We start from the raw sequence: 22035 nt of genomic DNA on the forward strand, positions 1-22035 counted from the left end.
AAGCTTATCTTGAATCAGCAGGGTTTGTTTTTTTACAGAGCCGTAAGTCTATTTTGTACCCTTGCAGCCCTCGGTCCTCCTCTGTCTTTAGCTCCACTGAACCACTTGGACAGAGCCTTCTCTGCTTCTTGCAAGTTGACTTTTGATGTTAAATAATTCTTCAGTGCCTCTGCAAATGAAGAAGAAGAAAAACGGGCAAGCCAAAGTAAAGTTAATCTTAGCTTACTTCATTTGGTGATGATTTTCAAAGAACAATGTTTATTTCACTTTATTGCCTCAAAAAATATATACAAATTGCATGATAACCAAACTCAGTTACACTTTCAAACACTTTATTAAAAAAGTTTAGTTTTCTAAAGTTCAAATGTCTCAAGTGAAACTAACTTACCATACACAACATTAAAAAGACGCAAATCTCTGAACTTTTTTTCCCCATGTCGGCCAAGCATGTTGTACTCCACAGCCAGCTCAGGTGATATGAGGAATTTCATCATCCTTCTTGTGGCATCGTCTACACTTGTTTCCCCTGTATCTGCTACCATGGCAACCTGAGGGGAACATACAAAAAGGACAGATTAGATACTGGCATCTGGTTAGGATGCCTCCCTGGTGAGGTGTTTTGGGCACGTCCCACCAGGAAGAGACCCAGAACACCCAGGACATGCTGGAGGGACTATGTTTTTCGGCTGGCCTGGGAATGCCTTGGGATTCCCCCGGAAGAGCTGGGCCAAGTGCCTGGAGAGAGCGAAGTCTGGGCCTCTCTACTTAGTACCGGATTGGGTCGAGGGGCAGCAGCCTAAGCTTAAGATAATGGACCGGAATGGAGGATAAATGGACACTTTACATATTACTTAATGTTTACTGTGTGGTGATAAAAAAAAAATGGTAGTAAACACAAGCTAAACTAAAAAAATTAATTGCGCTTCCTTAACCCTTTATCCCCAATAATGTTACGCAGGATAACTGGTAGGTCTGGTAGGTTTTTTCCTCTACTGTATACTATATGAATGTAATCAAGGATTAATAACAGAAAGAAAAAAGAAATTGAAATTTTGCCATTTTTACTAAAGGCAATCAAAATGTACATGAATAAAATATTTAAATTAGTCAATTCAAATTAATAACTCTAAAACACTGAACAAAATTAAGTATTTGACCCTGTGGTTTATTTTCGGACATCTCTTTTCTTCTAAAAGTCCAGGCGCGTTGGGCCCCTGGCAGAGCTCAGTTTTGACGAGACAGGTTTGGAAAAACCTGTCGCTGGCGACTTTTTGGGGGCTAAAGGGTTAAAATAAATAGGAATTGGCCAAAATTTGTATAAACTATGAAATAGCAGAACAAAAGTAAAAAAAAAAATCTTTATCTGTTATCAGAATCAAATATTTGATTAGAATAAAAAATTTAACTTTCTGGAAGATTTCTCGTTACATCTGTCATAAAAGTAACAACATCTCAGAAAAGAAACATGATAGCAACAGAAAAATATGATAGCAGTGTGATGTGATGGTCCCTGGCCAGATTTTTACACATATTATAAGCCCTGTGACACAAAAACCACAGAACTCTGACACGCACAGACTGTTTTCCTTCGTGCTAATGAAGAAAAATGCTGGTCTGGTATGTAAAAGGGAATTTATTCTTCCAGGACCTGAAGCTCCGTAATGCAGCCTTCCAGGACCTGAAGCTCCGTAATGCAGCCCTCCAACAGCCAAACCTATCTGTTCTCTGATTGTCTTGATGCATGCTCAATCATCCAGGTAAGTAAATCTCCAAAAGTTGATTCTGTTCATCTGGACGTAGCGCTTGCAGCATTTTCTCCCACTGAAAATGCTACGTCCAGATGAACAGAATCAACTTCTGGAGATGTTCTCTGATTGGATTGTTTAATTGGTGATTGACATGAAATTGACCAATCAGCTGAAAGGAAGAAAAATAGGGTCAAAATTTGGATGTGTAAGTATAAATCCACACACAGCCAGGAAAGCCGAGCGCAGAGTTGTTTGTAGCACCAATTCAGCCAGAGTGGAGCCAGATGGATTTTCCATCCATCCACACTGTAAAGTCTATAGACCAGCAAGTGATAAATTAACAGTGTTGTTGGTATTTTCTAAAACAGTTGTATGCAATAGGAATTGCTGTTTATAGTCCTCCTGTATATCTGCATGTTCCCTCCCAATTAAAACCTGTGATAATGGAGATTCAAATTCATGTCATACCTATACCAACAGTTATCAAGTATCCAGATCGACCTTTACTGATGTGCTCTGTCAGTGCGCCCCAGGGCAGCTGTGGCTACAATGTAGCTTGCCATCGCCAGTGTGTGATTGTGTGTGTGAATGGGTGAATGACTGAATGTAGTGTGAAGCGCTTTGGGGTCCTTAGGGACTAGAAAAGCGCTATAAAAATGCAGGCCATTTACCATTTAAAGGAAAATTGTTATTTCCATGTATTTTCCTGTTCTGCCTTCAACTTTGAGGACTTCCCCCCACATTTCTAGTTGTGACAGTGCACCTACAACAAAAAAAATCTGCTGTGATTTACATTTGTTGAAAGAGCAATTTTGTAAAATAGTCTATTTTTGTATGCACAGTTTACAAATCTGTCCTGTACAGCATGGACTGATTGCATGCTAAAAAGTTGTTGCTTAAAAATAAAACAATACATTTTTAATTAATAACATCAGCAGAAAGCCTTGTTATTAATTAGATGTACAATTTCTATAGAATACGAAACAACTCAGTTCATTTTTGATCATATCAATACCAGCATATTACACAACTAGTGATGGGATTTTCGTCTCTTTTTAGAAAGCCGGCTCTTTCGGCTCCCAACCGGCTCTTCAGGTTGTTTTGTTGCTTTAATTAATTTATTATTAACAACAATATAAAATTATGAACAAAAGGAATTACTAATGTAAAAAAAGAAACGTGGTTTTATTTATATATGTTTATATATAAATATATATGGTGGCCCCTAGAGACAAAGCATGTACAAACTCCAAAACCCATTTCTAGCGTCAACTGAACTTCCAAAACAGAGCTATCTAGATCACTTAATTTACACAATTGAAATCATATGTGTATTTTTTGTGTATTTATACACAAGCACTCATATATATTCATAAAAAATTCCAAAAGCTGTTCATTTACCTGTTACTACCACACACCAAATCTGGTCGTTGGTACTTCCTGGCTTGTGTAGCCACTAGGTAACAAAATCTCAACACTGTGCCTAGCATCCTGGAGCACTTCTGTTGTGTTTTGTACGTGCTTTGGAGTTTGTACGTGCTATGGAGTTTTTACGTGTTTTGGGGTTTGTACGTGCTTTGTCTCTAGCAGCCACCGTAAATATACTTTTATTTATTCTCTCCACATAAAATGTAATAAATAAATCATATAATACAAAAAAAACAACTATTTACATTTCAACTTTTAACTATTTAAATTTTCAGCTTTTTCCTTTTAAACAAATTTAAAGTGAAACAACACAAAACACTGCAAACCACAACACAATTAAATATAAATTATAATATGAAAACAAACAGAAGATGCACATTCTCTGTCATATGGGCCTGCATGAATAAACTTTCTGAATCCTTTATCATCCGCAATTGAAAATAGTTGTGGATGATTACTATACCTTTCTAATGTGACGTTGTTGTCCCTGGCTCTCTTTCTCTCTCTCTCCCTCCTGCTCTGTTACTGTGCTACTGCGTGTGTAACAACCGCCCCTCCCCCCTCTTCCCAGCGCAAAGCACAAGGCTCGCGTGCAGAGTGAAGCGGAAAAAAAGTGCGAGAGAGAGGGTGAGAGAGAGAGAAAAAACACGCTTGTGTCGTTCACTTCAAAGAGCCGTTTCGTTTTGACCAACACATCACTAACAACCATGATGAAAAACGCTCATCTGCTTCCATCACCATCAGCTGATTAACATTGAGCTGCTGCAGTCAACACCATCAAACTAATTTAGTGTTTAATGTTATGTTATGTTATTGAATGCTTTTATTTTTAAATCTTTACCAGCGCTTAAAGACTGTAGATGTTCACACCTGGTGTTAGAAAACCGAGCTCACAGCAGTATTTTTTTTTATAACAGGAAATTTTAATTTTTATTGGTTACCGTGTTTATTACCACTTTTATCAGTAATGTACTTCCTATAAAATATGGATTTGATAAGTTACCGGTTTATTGAAATCAGCTAGTGAACACATCGATCACTTTATTGAACTACACGCCTTGTGAGCTCTGGTTACTAACAGCAGGTGTGAATGTTTGGAGTCCAAAACGCAGATAAAGATTAGAATAACAAGGCAATGTAAAATCAGTTTAATGCAGTTGACAGTAGCAGCTCAGATGGAAATCAGCCAATTGTGAGGAGAGCAGAGGACCAAAACTGTCAGAGTTGTGGGTCAAGTGAAGAGAACACTGTTGGCATTATTGTTAGCATAAAAGATGAAAATTAAATAAATGTTAAATTTTAAAATAGATCATTGCCTCCTGTGCCTAAATAAATATATATACTTAATACCAATAAAAAAAAAAGGATGCCCCAAAGACCATCACGTTTCAAAAATAATAATAATAATAATAACAAGTAATACAAATAATATGAAAGTTACTTACATGTCAAAGATGGTGCTTGTGATCTTGAAGAATCTAAACGTGATAAGGAAATGAAAGAAAGTGCATGAGAAAATACAAACATTTTTGTTTTTTCCCAGGATAATTCAATATAAAAGATTCTCTTACTAATGCACAAAATGAACAGTGTAATTAAAAGTTTGAAAGGCACTGCATGTGTTTATATGATAAACTGACTAATTCAAGCAGCAAACACTAGCAGTGCAAAAATGTATCTAACTAGCTGACAGACTTTAAAGTCACAGGAAGATATATCAAAATGGTGACTTATGCCAGAACAAATGACTTGACAGACATAAATCCTAAATTCCTTTAAGTAAAAAAGGAATTACTTTTTTATAAGTGGTCCCTAGTGGTTTTCAAATTATTACATGGCTTGTTAATTTTTTATTAAATTATTAAGAAGCCAGATGAGTTCAAAACATTTACAAATGACTATAAAGCACTATCCAAACTTCAAATCAAGTGGCAAAATCTCCAAATTAAAAGTACTCGCAAACTATAAAAATTTGATTATACTTAAAAATATGCAAAAACTAATTTAGTGGAATTTTTACCTGCTCAAGAATACATTGAACATGCAATATTTAATTGAAAAGAACAAAATTTGTGTACTTTTAGAAAGGATTATTAAATATTTGGGGATACTAGACATAAAGAGGGTCTCGTACATTTACGGGCATCTAATTTCCTGGATTTAATGGTTTAAAAGTTTAATAGGTCTTTGAAGTTGATAATAAAATTGAGTCCATTATTAGCAAAAAGAATTAAAAAAAAAAAAAGAGCAAAAAAATGCTTAATATATAATAATTGTTTTAAACTTAAGCTTTGTAATTGTAGCAGATTTCATTATGTCTGTAATTTTTTATTTAGCCCCACAGTAGTAAAAGCCATAAATGGGAGTTAGATTTATTACTAGTATTTTACACAGCATTCAGCTATAATAACATGTTCTGCATTTTCCTACTTCACCATCTGATCTGAACAGCTGCACTCTCTTAATTAATTAATGACCTAACATTTCTCAGTAACCAATAACTAGATGGAACAGCACAGTATCTAAGAGAGTGATCAGACAGTGTTTGAGCTAAAGACGCTGTGTGTTTCTTTTGGGGGCTTTTTACACACTGATCCACCACCGTTTTCCCATAGTACAATGCATATCTGGTAACATTACCGTATTCAGATCAGAAAACCGTTTCAGCTGCAGGCATCTACTCCTGTAATTTAAACAATCACCTTGCTACACTGCACATGAATATTACGTAACATGGTATGACTAGCTCATGTTCAGACATTTAAGATACTGTTCAGCCATTTTGTTTACTGGGTAGTGCATAATGGCCGAGTTAGCTGAGCAGGAATCCACTAAAGCCAAAAAAATAATATAAATTTTTTAAATTAATTACAAAAACCTTATAGGAAAACCCAAGAAACAGTTGCAGAAGCACAGAAAAAAACTGCCGTGTACGTTATAGTGTGTAAATTCAAAAACTGTATAGAGAGAATGGTGCAATGAAAACAGAATAAGATAAGATGAACTTTATTGAGTAGAATATAGGCAGTAAGAGTTTTTTTAATTAACTTTAAATTATGTTTGCCAAAGACAATGCAGCAAATTAACCCAGTTCTACCTGCTAGCTAAAGATGTTATGCTTCTCCCCCTTATACCTTTAGGACGACTATAGAAAGTTACTAAAATAACCATTGATGAAAACGTATCAAACTTTAAGTATTTACCTTTGTCATAGTTTTCGATTCTTTGGTATCCTTTTGTCCTCCACGTTCTTAAACACCAGGGAGAGAAAAGGCGCAACAGATGAAAGACCGCGAAGACTAGACGCTAGGCGGTGCAATCTGCTCCTCCCTCTTTTTAAACGAGCCAATAGGAGCTGCTCACATTAAAAACAACTTTATTTAAAAAGTCGTTTTACACCTGATACAAAAATTTTAAAAGTCAAACAATGCACAAGTTTAAAAGAACAATTTTATTTTTAAAAGTTTTTTAAGCATAGGGATGGTTAATATGTTTTAAAAAGTAATATATAATATTTATCAAAAAGTGTCACCCAAATCAACATCATAATAAAAATATAATTAATAAAAATATAATAATGATAAGAAGAAGAATAACAGTTTACCTAAAAGCTCTTCTAACATTAGACTGGTTTTGAAAAGTTTCAATAGTGTCAATACACCATAAGGACAAGGGAGTTTCACAGTTGAAGTGTGACTGCTTGAAAGACCCCATTCCCTCTCCTTTCCACTAGTTCAAAGAAAATGTAAATTATTTCTGGTTATATAATTTGAGGGCACAAGTTTGAAGAGTAACATTTTAACAGATCGGTAATATACTTCAGGAGCTTTACTGGATCTGATTAACCAAAACTTCCATCTTCCATGTAACTAACTGTCTTTTCTCTAATACAGTAGAGTGTGTCTGATCTACTAAAAATCCTCAACTGCATGTTTGCTCAAGTAAATAGTCTTAATTGTTTGAACAACCAGTAATCCTTAATTTGCAAATGCCAAATCTGGATTTTGTCTGTGTAATTCACTTTTATCTTAGGTTTTTTATTCGTATTTTTTGCTTTTCTTTTTTTCTACTCTTGTGTCCGTTTTAATCACTTATTATTGCTGCTGTGACAAGTGAATTTACCTAAGAAGAATCATGAAGTCCTTATTTTATCTTATCTGAGCCTCACCATGCAGCCTACCATGCAGAGTTCACATTAAGTACATAAAATGAAATCTAAAATTAAAAAGTAACCAGTTTCAAACCAGTTATTTGGAATAGTGTGCAGAGTGTTTTGAGTAACATTGAATGTTCAAAAACACCAAAGTTCCTATAGTCTCACTTGACAGCTGGGTTGTAGTGTCTGATAACACATAACATCTTGAGGTCTCAATGTGGACTTTGAGTACATTTGCTAGCCAAGGCTAAATACTGAGAGGGTCAAAAATGAAGGGTCAAGAACATCTGACTGTACGTAAGGGTAGCAAAAGTGATAGACTGAGGTTGTGCCAAATATGTTAAAGTTAGGGTGATTTCTTAGAGAATGGTACCACATGGGTGCCGTCTGCAGGTTATAAAAGAGAGTTATGTTCATACTTTCTTTTGAGATTATTTTTACAATTTGACTTTCAGAACTCCCTGGGTTGTGCGCAATCTGTGATGGGCTTGTTTGGAATAAATCCTCCTTTATTCAAATAACACTTTCTCAGGCTCTTCACAGAAGAAGAATCCTCACATAAGCATGTGCTACCATTTTGAACCAATGTACACATTTACCATCACTAACCCAACTAGGACCTACATTGGATGCCCACCCATATGGATTTGATGTTAGAAACGCAAGTGGGTCCCATATATACTAAACAATCTTGAGCCCATGTAAAATATATGCCTATATTAATTTAACATAACCCATTTGGGGCCCACATAGACATGTTTTCAGGGTCTGACTTGCATTTGCCCATGTGTGACACATATAGTTTGACCAGGTGGGCCCCACCTATGTCATCAGTGCTAAAAAAATATATTGATTACCTAACTTTGCCCCACCTGGGGCCCACATAGACATGTTTCAGGGTCTGACTTGCATTTGCCCATGTGCGACCCATATAGTTTGACCAGGTGGGCCCCACCTATGTCATCAGTGCTAAAAAAATATATTGATTACCTCACTTTGCCCCACCTGGGGCCCACATAGACATGTTTTCAGGGTCTGACTTGCATTTGCCCATGTGCGACCCATTTAGTTTGACCAGGTGGGGCCCACCTGTGTCATCGATACTAAAACATATATTGATTACCTAACTTTGCCCCACCTGGGGCACACAACAACAGCCTATCCTTAAATGACTGTGTTTGCCCATGTCTATCCCAGGTGGAAAACCCAAGTGGGTCCTACATGTGTTTCCCATTTTGGACCAAGTTAAGTGTTTCCCATGTTTGACCCAGCTAGGACCTACTAAAAGTGCTCACTTGGGATGGCCCATATGGGTTTAATGTGAAGAACCCAAGTAGGCCCCATACAAAAAGCCCAGTTTGAGCCCATGCCCACATGGTACCAATCCAGCCCGAGCAAAAACCAGGTGGGGCCCATATATACATGTTGGCTGGGTGGAGGTCCAGGTCCATGCCGGATGTGAGTAGCAGCAGGGCCAGCGCGCCCAGGAGCACATCTTTTTCGACCGTAAAGGGAGACAGGAGGCCGACTCACTGCCTCGGCTAAATGGAGAGGGAATTTCAGCAGGGCCAGGGCACAGGCATGGACCTTTTTCAGCTGTAAGGGAGGGAAGAGCAAGGTGCGATGTAGGTCCCCGGGGCCTGCTGGAGGTCCAGGTCCATGCCCGATGTGAGTAGCAGCAGGGCCAGTGCGCCCAGGAGCACATCTTTTTCGACCGTAAAGGAGAGAGGAGGCCGACTCACTGCCTCGGCTAAATGGAGAGGGAATTTCAGAAGGGCCAGGGCAAAAGCATGGACCTTTTTCAGCTGTAAGGGAGGCAAGAGCAAGGTGTGATGTAGGTCCCCGGGGCCTGCTGGAGGTCCAGGTCCATGCCGGATGTGAGTAGCAGCAGGGCCAGCGCGCCCAGGAGCACATCTTTTTCGACCGTAAAGGGAGACAGGAGGCCGACTCACTGCCTCGGCTAAATGGAGAGGGAATTTCAGCAGGGCCAGGGCACAGGCATGGACCTTTTTCAGCTGTAAGGGAGGCAAGAGCAAGGTGTGATGTAGGTCCCCGGGGCCTGCTGGAGGTCCAGGTCCATGCCCGATGTGAGTAGCAGCAGGGCCAGCGCGCCCAGGAGCACATCTTTTTCGACCGTAAAGGGAGACAGGAGGCCGACTCACTGCCTCGGCTAAATGGAGAGGGAATTTCAGCAGGGCCAGGGCACAGGCATGGACCTTTTTCAGCTGTAAGGGAGGCAAGAGCAAGGTGCGATGTAGGTCCCCGGGGCCTGCTGGAGGTCCAGGTCCATGCCCGATGTGAGTAGCAGCAGGGCCAGTGCGCCCAGGAGCACATCTTTTTCAACCGTAAAGGAGACAGGAGGCCGACTCACTGCCTCGGCTAAATGGAGAGGGAATTTCAGAAGGGCCAGGGCAAAAGCATGGACCTTTTTCAGCTGTAAGGGAGGCAAGAGCAAGGTGTGATGTAGGTCCCCGGGGCCTGCTGGAGGTCCAGGTCCATGCCCGATGTGAGTAGCAGCAGGGCCAGCGCGCCCAGGAGCACATCTTTTTCGACCGTAAAGGGAGACAGGAGGCCGACTCACTGCCTCGGCTAAATGGAGAGGGAATTTCAGAAGGGCCAGGGCAAAAGCATGGACCTTTTTCAGCTGTAAGGGAGGCAAGAGCAAGGTGTGATGTAGGTCCCCGGGGCCTGCTGGAGGTCCAGGTCCATGCCCGATGTGAGTAGCAGCAGGGCCAGCGCGCCCAGGAGCACATCTTTTTCGACCATAAAGGAGACAGGAGGCCGAACGGGTCTCTGACCCTTCATCGGAGACAGGTGGCTGAATGGGCCCCTTGGGCCCTCCAGCGGAGACAGACACCTCAAACGGGTTCCTCTGACCCTTCAGCGGAGACAGACACCGAACCAGCATGTGTGGAGACCTCTGGCAGTGTGGACACTGGCTGGAGCTTAGCCGCACATTGGCTTGACTCAGGCAGTGGGATGCAGTCCTCAGAGGGCTGAAAGTGTTCTCCAACACATCCAGCAGAGGACAGAGGACTCTACTAAGGAATCCGACTCTACTAACCTATCAGAGGCTGCTTAAGATCAGAATGGAATCATCTGCAGATTTCTTCTTAATTAACAATAAACTTAGTGTATATGTACTCCTAAATTTGATGAAAGTGATAAATAATAGACAGCTCTCTCTCTCTCTTTATTCTGACATTTAACTAATTCAAAAGATATTTCAATATTTATTTATCTAAAACAAGACAAGTTCACTCTAAATTGATGTTTAACAAAAAAAAATGTTTTTATGTTTTTTCCCTAAAGTGTATGTAAATATCTGGTTTCAGCTGTGAATATACTGCTGTGTATTGAAATTCCTCTTGTTTTGCATAGAAATATACTGAACAACATACAAAGCATAATATATAAAATAAAATCTACCTGAGTTTTTTCTTTGAAAGAAGCCACTTATGTCCATTGTTGTGTTCATCAGTACATAACTGAAACCGATTACAGTGCTTTGTTTAGCCGTGGAGGGAAACAACTGAAAATATGAAATAAACACACATGTAAGCTACGACTCTCTAAAAAATCATCATTGTTGTTGTTCGGCTTTTCATTTCCCCATTTGTTGATTCACTCCAAGAGCAAGTAACGTAATATGGGTCAAGTGATCAGTTTGATATCAATCTTTTGTGATACACCGTCATATTTACATTATTTGTACAGTATGAATGATTTGCTTTGGTACCTGCTCAAACTTAAGCTCTCCTTTGTCTTCCTGTCTACGCTTCTCCTGCAGTAGCTTCTCCCCCCTCGCTCACATGCGTAAGTGCTATGCTCAGTCACCCAGTGCCTGAGCTCAGATCTTACCAAAATTAGGGTGAATTTACGACTGTGCGCTATGTGCTTCGAATATTGTGTGTAGTTTTTTGTTTTATACAGTTGGCAGTCAGGCATCAGTAACAAAATCACCAGGCTCACAGTAGACAGATTCACAAGAAATTAATTTGGGCTTAGAAGGAATAAAACAAACAGAATCCTTAATTAAGCTTGTGTTAGATTGCAAAATGGTCCCAGATGAAACAGTCTTAACAACACGAAATGCACAGTTCTTTGAACCCAGAGGAAACAATTATTCTCAAAACAAACACTCCTTTGATTCTCATGGACAGGAGCTCTGGGGTTCATAATACTAGCTTTAGCAGTCTTGGTGAAAACATTCTGTGTATTCCCTGACACGAAAGGCGGAGGAACGAAGTCTTTCTCACTCATCCCAGCTGGGCGTCCACAAGGGAAGTTGGACTCCTGTTGGAGCCGGGGGCGCCGATCGCACTTACGTCGCGTCTCAGTGGAGGAGGGAGCGGAGGTGCTGGACCGCGACGGGGAAAAACTCTGACGTAGCTGCTCCAGCTGTGGTGTGGACACTCTGGGAGAGCCGGGTGGTAAGATGATAATCCCCAACATCCTGTAGAACGCCTGTGCAGGTGTGAGCTGGCTGCCCGTGGGCTCATAGTAATCATAGTAATGGGGCCGGCCGACTGCAGTCCCAGGAAAACCAGTCTCATTTACAGCAGTCATTCCCTCACTTGCTGCACAGAAAACAGAACCAGAAAAAATAGTCCTTGTGTCAGAGTCAGTGTTCTTTTCACTCACCACAGCCAGCAGTTCTAAAGTCCCAATATCCGGCTGTGGGGTGATGCACCGGCGGCACAAACGTCGCTTCCTTCTCGGAGACGGCTCTGACAGGCCGGGTAATTCCACATCTGGCAGTTCTCTAGAACACGTCCTCCGTTGAGGCGAGCAGGCAAGCGGTAGTGGTGAGGGGGTGAAGTTGGAGTATGAAATCTCGTACGAGCAGGTGCAGTGAGTCCAATAGCCAGGGGTGACCGGAAATAAGCTGCTGTAGCCTGCCTTCCAGAGTGCAGAGAAATCCCTCTCCCTCATGCTCCAGCCATAGGTTGACTAACCTGGAAGCAGAGTCAATTATAACCTCCTGAAGCTCCTTGGGAGGGGCGAATGCCACTGGATCCATAATCTGGCTGGTCCGTACTGTCACGGAGAGTGAGAAGAGCTGTGAGGAAAAATAAAGGAGGATCCAAGTGCAGGCACTCACTGAGATGATTGAAGATAAAGCACACAGTGAAAAATGGCAAAACCGAATAAAAGCTAAACTAAACTGGGACAAAACTAAAACTACAAAGCAGCAAACCAGAACATGAAGGTATGTAGACAAAAGGTACATGATAGTGTGACGGCCAGTGGGCTGGCTTTGTGTTTTTCTTTTTCTTTTACCTGTTTCTTGCAGGTGGGTGGAGCTGACCCAATTATTGATGCAGCACACCTGAGAGGCCAGTCCCAGTGTATATAAAGACACCTTGACTGAACCAGCAGGGCGCTGGCTTTGGGCTCTGGCTCTCTCTGTCTGGCACACATGTTCATTTGGAAGTTTCAGTTATGGCTGTTATGTCCTTTAAATTGTCTTTAAGTTGCTTTACTTTATTTTTATTAAATATGACTTACAGCCTTTAAAAGCCTGTGTGTGGTCTCCCACTTGATTGTCACTTCCTATGAGCCGGGTTGTGACAATAGTGACAGCAGGGAAAACACACATTAGATACACAGTAGATTCACAGATGGACCAGCGACTACAACAAAAGAAGACACGACTTAAATACACACAGAAGAACACAGGGAGATAACACACAGGTGGGGAACACAGCTGGAAGTATTAAGGGCTAACAAGACGGGGGAGAAGTAAAACTGAACACGCTGACATCACACATGAACATGAACCTTCAAAGTAAAACAGGAAACAGGACACACTTTACTAAGACACGGACTAGACAGAGAGACAGACTAGACACTGAACTAAACCTACACTAAACATGAGAAACAACCCTAAGAACTAATCCCTCACCAGAATAACTAAAACATAGATTTATCATAATAATCAAAGCACCAGAGAAACCAAGAACAATTCATAATGCCAATATAAACCAAAACATAAGAACTCAAAATACTGGGTCAAAACTGACCCAGAACCGTGACAGCAAGTAGGGGTGGAGCTGGGAGCCGCTTCCTCTGCTTTGGCCTGCCTCGTATTCCAAGCCAGCTGCCTCCTCTGACTACTTGGCCAGGTGAATCCTCTGCCAATATCTCTTTATATCTCTGTTCATTGTGGCACTGTCATTATGACTGTGTGAACTTTAGCTCTGCATCTCCCTTCTCCAAGTCCCCCAGCAAATTTGTATCTCATGGAGATTTGTACTTTTTGTGATTTCCTTGTTCATTTCGGTTTTTGTTGCTGTGTATTTTGAACTTTCAGACATAAATGCTAAATGAGGTTGACTCCTGCCCCCCATAGTCCCAGACTTTCTTTAAAACTTCTCCACAACAAACATCAGAGCAAAGCCAACATTGCATCTGTAGAGCTCTTTCTCAGCATGAAGCCATACTATTGCTCACTGTTCATCACCATCCATCCATCCATCTTCATCCACTTTATCCGAGGCCGGGTCACGGGGGCAGCAGCCTAAGCAAAGAGGCCCAGACCTCCCTCTCCCCAGCCACCTCCTCCAGCTTATCTGGGGGAACAACAAGGCATTCCCAGGCCAGCCGAGAGATATAATCTCTCCAGCGTGTCCTGGGTCTGCCCCGGGGCCTCCTCCCGGTTGGACATGCCTGGAACACCTCACCCAGGAGGCGCCCAGGGGGCATCCTTGTCAGATGCCCGAACCACCTCAGCTGGCTCCTTTCGATGTGGAGCAGCAGCTGCTCTACTCTGAGCCCCTCCCGGATGGCCGAACTTCTCACCCTATCTCTAAGGGAGAGGCCAGCCACCCTTCGGAGGAAGCTCATTTCTGCCGCTTGTATCCGTGATCTCGTTCTTTCGGTCACTACCCACAGCTCGTGGGCATAGGTGAGGGTAGGGACGTAGATCGACCGGTAAATTGAGAGCTTCGCTTTTACACTCAGCTCCCTCTTCACCACGACGGACCGGTGCAGCGTCCGCATCACTGCAGCCGCTGCACCAATCCGTCTGTCGATCTCCGGCTCCCTTCTCCCATCACTCGTGAACAAGACCCCGAGATACTTGAACTCCTCCACTTGGGGCAGGAACTCATCCCCGACCCGGCACTCCACCCTTTTCCAGCTGAGAACCATGGCCTCAGATTTGGAGGTACTGATCCTCATTCCCGCTGCTTCACCACCTTTTGTCTTAACCTAGCTTCAACAACTTTCCCACATCTTCACTTATTAGTCCTTTATTTATCCAGGTAAAAATCTCATTTACATTAAAATCTCATTACCAAGAGAGACCTGGCATCAAGGCAGCAAAAGTCAAAAACACATGCATCACAATAACAATTAAAAAAATACAACATTCTGTACAAACATGAAACATATACAATAACAGATCAGGAAGGCTGGCTCTGTGGTCAGCATAAATCTAGACACTGATGACAATGGAAGAGAAGAGTGTCACGGTTTGCCGGGGCAAGCCGTGTGGAATTGTAGAAAGGACCAAAAAGGCGGCAGCTCTGGTGCAGGTGAGTGTTTATTTACAGGGGTGGGTAAGTACAAACAGCAATGGTGGCAAAACATGAAACTGGAAACCTAAACTGGGTAAACTAACAAGACAAACCAGAAAGGAGGATGCAGGGAGGTCCGGGGAAATACATACGGAGAGACGCAGGGAGACCGAGGGGAAACAACACAGACGAACCAGCAACTACCATGACAGAAGACACAACTTAAATACACTCAGAGAACACAGGGAGATTACACACAGGTGGGGAACACAGCTGGGAGTGATTACGTGACGAGACTAGGGAGGCAAACTGAAAACACTCACATAAGACGCAGACCTTCACAATAAAACAGGAAACACATACACGCAATGACATAACCCACCAACGTAACACAGACTGGGGGACACAGAACATAGGAACATGAACCATGAAACAGAGGAGTACAAACACTCAAGGCAACCAAAACCACAGAACACTAATAAACTAAACATAAACACGGAGTCGCAGACTCCAGACCATGACAAAGAGGACACTACAAAAACGGCTAGACATTATGGACAATGTTGGGTATCCTCTGCATATAGTCATAAACAACCAGAGGAATCTCCTCAGCGAACGATTGCATCTCCCATAATCTTAGACCAACTGTCATGGTCCCGAGTCCGTGGACTCAGTGATTTTGTGTTTGGTGTATTTATTGTTGTTATTATTATTATCATTATTATTTTTATTATTATTATTTATTATTATTATTATTATTTGTGGGCTTTTTTGGGATGGTTTGTGTTTTGGGGTTTTGGATACTGGGTTTCTGAGTTTGTGCTCCCTCTATTGGTCCCTGGTGTTAGTGTTCCCCTGTCTCGTCAGGTTAATCAGGTCCAGCTGTGTCTCCCACCTGTGTGTGATTTCCCAGTGTCCCTCTGTGTATTTAAAGTGTGTGTCTGACTCTGTTCCTCGTTGCGTCGTCTGTATTCATCCTCTGTGTTCATTCCCTGTGTTTCTCTGCATTACTCCGTCATCTCCGTGAATCCACTGCGTGTTCTCCCTGCTGTCCTCCCTTTGTGTTCAGGTTTGTTGTTCTATGGTTTAGTTTCTCACAGTTTAGTTTATCCTTAGTTCTGTTTTGCCATCCCCACTGTATTCTGTTTTCATAATAAACTACGCTCACATCTCAGTAAGTGCTGCCTTCAAGTCCTCTTTTCCACACAACACACGGCTGCTGCCCCAGTCGTGACACCAACAGACTCCTTTGTCCCACTCTGCACTTATGTGTAATTGTCCTCAGCTGTGCTCATCGTGTGTTCCCACGTCCCTCATTGCCTTCTGTGTATTTATGTCATCCCTCATGCTGTTCCCTAGTGTACCTCTCTGTGAAGTTTATATTTTCCCAGTCTAGTTTAGTGTGCATGAGGGTGGGAATGCATGTTTGTGTCTGTGTGTGCCTGTTTGTCTGTGTCTATATGTCAGGTCGGGTCTTAGACTCCACCTCTCTGGGAACTCCCAGGCCCTCCAAGGCCTATCTCCCCTCACCACACTCCCTGCCAGTGACTGATGCCCTCAGGGGTCGGTGCATTGGTGGTTCTTGGTGTCCGGGGCTGGGCGCTCAGGTATGTACCAGCTCACTCCTGGTGGCTACTTGGCGGGGCCTGGCGCCTGTTGCTCGGTCAGGCCTCCTCCGGGGTGCGGGGGGCCCTCAGGCTCGGTTCACTCTGGCACAGCTGGCTGCCAGCAGAGCCGCACCCCCCTCTAGCTTCTGCTCGGCGGCTACTGGGTGACGCCTCGTCTGGGTATCCTCAGCCCTTCCCATGAGGGTGGCACGGATGCCCCTCCGGTGGTCCTCCTTGGGCTCTCGCACTCTGAGTCCTCTGGATGTCTGGGGCCTGGATCTCTTCCATGCCTGCTTCATGCCCTGGGGGACGGGGCTATGGCTCGCTACATCCTCTTGCAGACCATTACATGTGGAAACCATTTGAATACAAGCGCGCTGATCCACACAGGTATGCACACGGGTGTTCACTGTTCGTAGACTTAAATTACACCTTTCTTGGCTGCTACTTCAAAGCACATTGTGCGCTGTCTGTCCTGCGTGCTGCACAACAACATTGAATATTTAGTATTTACTGCTGTTTACACTTAGCTAGATTAATGCGATGGTGTTGTGTTTAGTACGTTGCTTTGGGTTTTTTTGCTTGTTTTCTATTCTTTCTCCCTCAACAGGTGATCCAGGAGATTTTATTTTATTTTATTTTATTTTATTTTATTTTTTAAATTTTATTTTTTATTTTTTTCCCCTTTCTCACTGTCCCTCTCCCCTTCTGTTTTTCTTTTCCTTCCTCTTTCTCTCTCCCTTTCCTATCCCTCACTCATGTCTGTCCCGTCTTTAACAACTGAAAATAAAATAAAATAAATAATAAAAACTGGTAATGTCAGGTAATGAGTTGGAATAAAGTTGAATAAAACCTTGAAACACAGAGATGGATGATATTTTATACTTATTGCTTTATAAACAGTCAAAGCAAACGGGGTCATTTTTGAGCCCAGAGGACAACAGATGTGATTATTTGCTGCCAGTAAAAAACTTGAAGTAGTTTAAAAACAGCTTTCTAAATTAACGTTGACATAAACCCGTCCGTGATCATCTGTTAAAGCAACCGACTCTGGTTGTGAAACAATAATCACAATAACTGATGATTTAATTTATTTTTTACCCAAAAACAAAGAAAAAAATCATTTTTATGAGGTTTTTATCAGACTTAAGATTAAAAAAATGGTTTGATGTAAATAAATTATCTTTGAATCTGACAAAAACGAAATTCATGATATTTGGCAATCGTGTAAAGGAGGAAGAAGTCATTATGTCCATTAATGGAGAATTGATTGAAAGAGTTATTGAATTTCGCTTTTTTGGGTGTAATAGTAGATGAAAATTTGACGTGGAAATCACATATTGAGTATATTAGAAAGAAGATGGTTAAAAACATTTATATTTTGGGAAATGTAAGAGATTTATTAGACTACAAAGCAATGCGCATTTTATATTTTTCATTGTTTTTCTCATACTTAGTTACTGTGTCGAAGTTTGGGGGAATACATATGAGAATACTATAAAACCTCTAAACTTATTACAGAAGAAAGTGATACGAATGATTCTGTCATGGTCCTGGGTCGAGTGACCCAGTGTTTGAGTTTTATGTATCTTTTGTATTTATTTGTGCTTTAGCTTAGTAGGGGGAGACAACAAGACTAAACAGCAATCTAGAAATTAACTAGGTGAACTAAGCTAAGGCACAAATAAATACAAAAGATACATAAAACTCAAACACTGGGTCGCTCGACCCAGGACCATGACAGTTAGGACCGGAGATAAATGTTAATGTTGGTTTGTTCCTTGATTTTTGGTGCCCACTTGCAATATAAGTTGGATTGTAGATAGGGGGCAGGGTTTAATAAGAATATTTTTTTCTTCCTGCTTTACTGATAGAAAGTGTGGTTGGTTTGTCTGAAAGAACTAACTGTGGAAATTTTTGTACCAAGTGTGAAATAAATAAATAAATGAAATGAAAGTGAAAGTTTAGACTGGGCTTGTATGAGTGGGGGTGAATGAGGCATGTTGTATAGAGTGCTTTGAGTACTCCGGGAGAGTAGAAAAGCGCTATATAAGAATCAGTTCATTTACCATTTACTCTACAGGAAAGGGCAGGACAGGCTGTATCTGCTGCGGAGACTCAGGTCTTTTGGAGTGAAGGGCCCACTCCTGAAGACCTATGACTCTGTGGTGGCCTCGGCTATCTTTTAGCTATCTTTTTTGTCTGCTGGACAACCTCTTGTGGGAATTATATCATTTTTATATCATGTTTATTCTTTTATATCCTTTTTATTAAGCTTTGAGCAGTGGCAGTTGATGAAAACATTTATTCAATTTATTAAACATATAGTTTAATCATGTTATTACACACATTGCATATGTGCTCATGAGAGAGTTAAGCACTCAGTCCTGTGAAGGTCGTCGGAAGCTTCGTTCAGCGTGATGTCTGAACTGATATATTGTAGGAATGACTTGGAGTGCTGTGAATGAATGCACAACATGCTTACATACACACAGACATTAAGTACAATTTCTAGGGTAAAGGTGAAGCACATCTTGCTCTGCTTGTCTCTGCTTAGTGACGCAGAAGGTGTTAAAGATAAGCATGCCATGAATAAGTCTACAGGAAACATCTGGAGAAGCCAGACAACCATATAGGGCAAAATGCTGTTGAACACGGAAACTTGTTTAACTGTCATTAATTATAACCTATGCATGTGATATTCTTTCTGACGCAAGAAGAGGCATGAATCCTGACATAATAAAACTATTCTGAAAGTATGTTTTGACGGGAGATCTGTGTTAACAATATTGAGCTGTGTATCTTCCCATACATGTGTTTAATAAAATCATTGTTTTGACACACTTGGACCAGTGGTCGTTTGTCTCACACCTCAATCACGAATCGGGACACTCTCTACCGGGGGACAGGAAGAGACTGAACAGGCCAGCTCTGCTCTACACTCAGAAAAATTATGGTTCTTAAATGGTTCTTCAGATGTCTTCATGGTTCTTTAAAGAACCATCATACGTCAAAGAACCTTTTTATTTTGTGGATGGTTCTTCAGCTATTACAAATGGTTCTTTAAAGAACAAACGGTTCTTCATCCTTAGCAATCTAAGTTTGATGGTGTAAATGGCATAAATATTTATTCACTATAATGAGGCTGTGAATTATACTGTGTGTTTTCTTTGTGTGCATGTGTGTGCGAAGGGGAAGGGCGGGATACCTGGCAATTACCCTTTAAGAGAAGATGGTAGGAAACGTAATATTTACACTGAACAAAAATATAAACGCAACACTTTTGTTTTTGCTCCCATTCCCCATGGGATGGACGTAGAGACCTAAAATTCATTCCAGATACACAATATAACCATCCCTCCCAAACATTGGTCACAAATCAGTCCAAATGTGTGGTAGTGGGCACATCTGCTATATTGAGATAATCCATCCCACCTCACAGGTGTGCCACATCAGGATGCTGATCTGACATCATGAGTAGTGCACAGGTGTACCTCAGACTGCCCACAACAAAAGGCCACCCTGGAATGTGCAGTTTTTTGCGCTATTGGGGGTATGGGGACCCAGAACCGGTCAGTATCTGGTGTGACCACCATTTGCCTCATGCAGTGCAACACATCGTCGCATGGAGTCTATCAGATTGTCAATTGTGGCCTGTGGAATGTTGGTCCACTCCACTTCAATGGCTGTGTGAGGTTGTTGGATATTCGTGGGAACTGGTACACGCTGTCGTATACGCCGGTCAAGCACATCCCGAACATGCTCAATGGGTGACATGTCCGGTGAGTATGCTGGCCATGCAAGAACTGGGACATTCTCAGCTGCCATCTGCCCTGAACAATGTGAACCATGATTCATCCGTGAAGCACACACCTCTCCAATGTGCCAGATGCCATCGAATGTGAGCATTTGCCCACAGAAGTCTGTTACGGCGACGAGCTGGAGTCAGGTCAAGACCCCGATGAGGACGACGGGCATGCAGTTGAGCGTCCCTGAGACGGTTTCTGACAGTTTGTGCAGAAATTGTTTGGTTGTGCAAACCAATTGTTCCAGCAGCTGTCTGGGTGGCTGGTCTCAGATGATCTTGGAGGTGAACCTGCTGGATGTGGAGGTCCTGGGCTGGTGTGGTTACACGAGGTCTGCGGTTGTGAGGCCGGTTGTATGTGCTGCCATATTCTCTGAAACGCCTGTGGAGACGGCTTATGGTTGAGAAATGAACATTCAATGCACGGGCGACAGATCTGGTTGACATTCCTGCTGTCAGCATGCCAATTGCACGCTCCCTCATTGCTTGTGGCATCTGTGGCATTTTGCTGTGAGACAAAACTGCACATTCCAGGGTGGCCTTTTGTTGTGGGCAGTCTGAGGTACACCTGTGCACTACTCATGATGTCAGATCAGCATCCTGATGTGGCACACCTGTGAGGTGGGATGGATTATCTCAATATAGCAGATGTGCCCACTACCACACATTTGGACTGATTTGTGACCACTGTTTGGGAGGGATGGTTATATTGTGTATCTGGAATGAATTTTAGGTCTCTACGTCCATCCCATGGGGAATGGGAGCAAAAACAAAAGTGTTGCGTTTATATTTTTGTTCAGTGTAAATAAAAGTTGGAAATATTTGCAAACAATAGACACAATACACACATTCAAATACTGTACTTTAGTTTTAAATTTTAATGAAGTATTACTATTTTCTACTCCAAGGCATTACTTTTGAGATTATTATATATTTTTGAAAATATAGCATAATGATAATACTAGTTATTGTAAACTTTACAAACCACCCAGCAGTATGTAAAGTCAAATTATAAAATACAAGTAAATAACAATTGCAGAACAGAATGTCAGTGTAATGAACACACACTTCATTTTGACAAAGCACACTGCTTAGGTAAATGATCTGAGTAGTTGTTCATCACTGAGCAATTTGTTAATATGTGTTTCGAGCCAAATAAATGACAGGGAGAGAGAGAGTGATGTCAGAACACATCATACTATAACCTCCCGGGAGCGGATGGAGGGGGTCAGTCGTTGAGATGCGCATGCGCAGACAGAGTGTGCGAGCGGCGGGCCTTGACCTTTTGGGGGAAAAAAACCTCACGGACGGTGACAGCGAAACGGATAACAGTCTTCAGTACCTGCTGGCAGGGCCGTGCAGAGAGGTTTAAAGGGGCGGGTGCTCAAAGTTAAAAAGGGGTACATTGAACCAGGCTGAATAACAACAACACACATTCATCAAGAATCTAATATGGGCAACAAGGCAAAGCAAACGTAGCCAATGTTTTACCTGATGGGTGCAATGTTGCTATTGAGGGTTTGCTGTGGATAGTGCTGGAGGGCAGGGCTGTGTTGATCTGAGACTGTAAACATTAAAAAGTCCATAGGAGAGATGGTAGCTGATTAAACAAGTATCATGAGATAATAACAAAATGCAAAGATTGGTGACAGCACTTGGAACCATAAGGCAACAAAAAACTGTGAGAAATAATTTAGGCTCCGCCTGTGAATCACTCTTTGCTTCTCTTCTTTCTTCCATCCCATCACTCTATATCACTCTCCACTTG

The 22035-nt window shown here is 41.9% G+C and overlaps 1 long non-coding RNA gene across 1 annotated transcript in view; it reads right to left on the reverse strand.

Moving 5' to 3' along the window:
- LOC146629835 (uncharacterized) overlaps nt 1–6495 on the reverse strand; it is a 7193-nt gene extending 698 nt beyond the window's left edge. The window contains exons 1-4 of the long non-coding RNA XR_014906272.1: nt 6380–6495; nt 4622–4654; nt 389–548; nt 1–169 (exon numbers count right to left, since the gene is read on the reverse strand). The exon at nt 1–169 is cut by the window's left edge and continues 698 nt beyond it. This is a non-coding gene — a long non-coding RNA (uncharacterized LOC146629835). The remainder of the gene's footprint in view (nt 170–388; nt 549–4621; nt 4655–6379) is intronic.
- Between the last annotated feature and the right edge of the window lie 15540 nt (nt 6496–22035).

This window comes from Diplotaxodon limnothrissa, linkage group LG6, assembly GCF_057381915.1.
Source record: "Diplotaxodon limnothrissa isolate DT_005_m linkage group LG6, D_limnothrissa_male_GT1.1, whole genome shotgun sequence".
Classification (NCBI taxonomy): Eukaryota; Metazoa; Chordata; class Actinopteri; order Cichliformes; family Cichlidae; genus Diplotaxodon; species Diplotaxodon limnothrissa.